The sequence below is a fragment of the Acomys russatus genome, unplaced genomic scaffold, assembly GCF_903995435.1.
Source record: "Acomys russatus unplaced genomic scaffold, mAcoRus1.1, whole genome shotgun sequence".
Classification (NCBI taxonomy): Eukaryota; Metazoa; Chordata; class Mammalia; order Rodentia; family Muridae; genus Acomys; species Acomys russatus.
The window spans coordinates 826488-830779 of NW_026131810.1; the positions used below are offsets into that span (position 1 = coordinate 826488).

Consider the following 4292-nt stretch of genomic DNA (forward strand, 5'->3'; position numbering starts at 1 on the left):
AGTTTCCTACCTATCACTTATCTCTGAGGATGGAATTCCTCCCCTTTTCCCTGGTTTTGCAGCTCCCCTAACTACCTGTACACAATCTTTCTGCACTCAACACCAGCTGAATTCCCCCTTCCTAGTAAATGCTTCCCATTGTCCAAGAGACTGTTGACACCTTTCTGGTGTTGGAGGGGAGGTACCCAACCATGGTCTGCATGACTGTGGCTGGTCCTTTTCACTGACGTACAACTAGAACTATTCCCACTGGGTGAGACCTCTGTCACAGTCCACCAGCTTCCAACCACACCACCTCTGTTTGGCTTCTGAAAAATCCTGGTGCACTAGGTGGCTATGTCCCCAGTCTAGCTCAGCTGCAGAGCTGTGCTATTTTGGTCACTGACCAGCACTGAGGAGTCACTGGAATAGTCTATGTACTTGTGTTTTGAGTCACAATCAGTTTCTGGGGAGGTCCTAATGGATTACTGGCTTTACCTCCCCATGAGACACAGTCCATGCACCACTTTGCCAGGCTCCTCTGGGATGCCTTCTGAGAATTTCACATCTCTGTGCCCACATTAAAGGCTGCTAAGCTTACACACTTCTGTAAACAAATATGGACAAATCCAAAATCAACAACAACAGAGTAAAATGAAAGGAAGTTCCCCATGCTCAAACCCTTTCATTGCTCTCACAAAAATTTCAAACATGTTCAGCATTGTCTCTCTCCTTATTTTCAAGCCTTTTCTCTTTGCTCTCCCAAGAGTTTCAAATGTAGACCTAAAGGAAATTTTCTCCCTATTCTACTAACTTTGTCTTCTGCCCACATATATGTTCCAGTATCCTGCCAAACTTCCTACATCCAGGACATGGTCAAACCAACTACCCAGAGTTGCTCCAGTCCAACCTCACAAATAATGTCAGCTGGACCTTTGTTACCCCTCCTAGTCGCAGATGTTCTCAGACCCTGGACAGCAAATTTAACAACCTGCTTTTTCAAGGCATAGCCAATATTTCAGGCTTTTAACCCCCAGTCACCAACCTACTGACAGCAGGAAGCAGTCAAAACATTGATTACTTCACCCCTTATCCATTTACATAATCCTGAAATGGTGTGCTGCAGACCCAGAACAGTCCAGGTTCTCCCAGCACGCCTCAGTCTCTATCTACTGCAGGACATGGCTGACATATCCTGCCCTCTACCCTGAACTTTCAGGACCGAGATTTTCCTTTCTATTCACTGTATAATCTGGACATTTTATTGCTATTGCTTCTCTCTCTCTCTCTCTCTCTCTCTCTCTCTCTCTCTCTCTCTCTCTCTCTCTCTCTCTCCCTTACAAAGCAGCCAAAAGCTGCTTCCAATGAACCTACATTTATATATTTGAACCTACTTTACATAAAAAACAATCAAACATCCTCATTTTTTATTATAGGAAAAGGGAGAAATATTAGAGTTGTGCTTCAGTCTGCCTACCTGTGATGTCATTGCCTATCTGCCATGTGAGTGTCAGCCTACCCAAGATTATAAAAGGCCAAACCCTCCTCATGTCTGTCTCTCTTAACCTATCTATCTATCTATCTATCTATCTATCTATCTATCTATCTATTTCTCTGTCTCTTTCTCTGTGTCTCTGTGTCTCTCTGTCTCTGTATCTCTCTCTGCCTCTCTCTGTCTCTCTGTATCTCTTTCTCTGTCTGTGTGTGTGGGGGGCGCACATGCGTGCATGTGCACGCACGCTATGCCTTTTCCTCCCTTTCCTTCTTTTCCTATGTTTATTTAATAAACTACTCCATCTAACATCTATCGTCTGGCATCTTATTTTATCATTTTTAACATAAAACATTTAATTGTGCCTTAAGGAAAAGATACAACACAGAAATGTTCTGCATTTAAAATAAAAGATTAAAAGATGCATTATAAATATTTTTAATTAGCTGGTCATGGTGGCACTTATCTTTAATCCCAGCACTTGACAGGTAGAGGCAGCTGGATCTCTGTGAGTTCAAGCCCAGACTGTTCTACAAAGCAAGTTCCAAGACAGTGAGGACTACATGAAACACTGTGTCGAAAAAAACAAAAACAAAAGACTTTTTAAGTTGCAATGTTTTATTTCATTAGAAATTTAAAAAGCTGATCTTTCAACCAGCAAATACAAGAAATCTCTTATCAGACTGAACAAATTTGCATTCATTAAGTTATAATCTGAGGACAGAACATTGCTGCTTTTTAAATATGACTTTTAATAAGGCTTTGTTCAAGAAAAGTTGTCTTAGTCAGATACAGTCTATTTATATGCACTATAATACTGTGTGAGTCTGTGAAAGAATAAAAACAAGTCTTACCGCTTGAGTAGCAGGGTGATTAAACAATGGATGGGCTGGAGAATGTTGGGAAAGAGATGCACCATCACACTGCTGAGGTCACTAGTACTCAGGATACTACTGACCTATCCATCAGTCTTCTTACTGCTCCTCTGACATCTTTGTTTCTCAGAGTATAGATGAGAGGGTTCAGGCTAGGTGTGACAACAGTATAGAAAAGGGCAATAAATTTGGCTTGATCTTGAGAATTTCTGTTGGAAGCTGAAGATAAATGCACATGGCCGGAATGAAAAAGAGCAACACAACCATAATATGGGCTCCACATGTCCCAAATGCTTTCTGAAATCCTGTACTTGAGTGCATCCTTAGGACAGCTCGAGCAATAGCACCATAGGAAGTGAAAATGAGGATAAGAGGGATGAGAACAAAAATGGAGCTGGCCACCAATAGAGTTATCTCATTAGCTCGAGTATCAGCACAGGATAACTGAAGCAGTGCTGGGACTTCACAGAAGAAGTGATACACTTGGTGATGCCCACACAGGGGAACCCAGAAAGTAAAGAGAGAATGTAGTGCTGAGTCCATAAACCCACATACCCCGGAGGCTGCAGCCATCAGGTGGCAGAAACGAGGATTCATGAGGACAGAGTAATGCAAGGGTTTGCACACAGCTGCATAGCGGTCATAGGACATCACCACCAACAGAATGCATTCTGTGGTACCAAAGGCAAGGACTAAATAGAGTTGTAGCATACAACCTGCATAAGATATTGTCTTCTGTGGACCCCAGAGGTTGAACAGCAGCTGAGGAACAAAGCTAGTGGTGTAGCAGAGATCCAGAGCAGAGATGTTTGAGAGGAAGAAGTACATGGGTGTGTGCAGGTAGGAGTCTAAGTGTGACAGGAAAATAACGAACAGATTGCCTGTTAGTGTTGCCAAGTAGAAAATTAAGATCACCACAAAAAGAACAACCTCCAGGTGAGGCCACTTAGAGAAACCTAGGAGAATTAGGTACTCTTCAGAACTTGCATTGATATTTTCCATACTAATTTATTTTCTCTTTTGTTTTGTCTTCACTTCAAAGAAAACTTGAGTGCTAAGAGGCAGAATTACACCTGTTGCATGAAGAGTATAAAAAGTCATTGAACTTATATCCTATGAAATCAAAAGAAATATCAGTAAGAGAGACAAAAGTATCCCGTTTGATAAAAGCCTAGCTATAAATTATAAAATGATTGTTAAATGACCTGAATGGAGGCAAAAGTCGCTAATGTATTTCCTAAGAAAAATGTTATTTGCATTGCCTGTGCTATCTTTTTATAAATTACTTGTTAATCATAAAGTAATCTTTCTTTATAGTTCAGAAATCTTGTTGATGCCTCCATAACCACATACTGTCAGCTTATTAGTGATAGCATAAAACCAGTACTACATGGCTGCTAATGTGATATTTAGAAATATCATATTGCTGAAATTTTACTACTGTAGAGAAGACACAACTAAATTCTTGTTTTGAAGAAACATGAGGAAAATTCGGAACACAAAATATTTTTCCTGTACTCTACAAAAATGTTAGTTATTATATACATTAAGATTGAGGAGTTGGTTACAATATATTTCTAAAAAGCTGGTGTGCAGATGACCACACACTTGAAAAACTAGCACAAACTGTTCAGAGACCTGGAAAAATTTAAATGCTGACTTTGGTAATTTTGCCCATTTTAATTTAGTTTTAGCTTACATTTAAATTAATTAAAATTACATTTTAACTGTACAGAACTTACATAATCATATTGTTTTTAGAAAGAAATATCAAGAAACACAGATAAAGGGAAATGCAGCATGTTTAATCAATGGCCCACTGTTCCAGAAAAAAAATGTAATTGATGATTTATAGTTAGATAAATAATCATAGATAGATGATAAATAGATAATAGACAGATATATAGATAGGTAGATAAGTAGATACATGATAGATGATAGATAGA

At 39.4% G+C, this 4292-nt stretch overlaps 1 pseudogene; it reads right to left on the reverse strand.

Annotated features, from left to right (window-relative positions):
* Positions 1-2413: 2413 nt before the first annotated feature.
* Positions 2414-3348, reverse strand: LOC127186506 (olfactory receptor 2J3-like; annotated as a pseudogene).
* Positions 3349-4292: the final 944 nt, after the last annotated feature.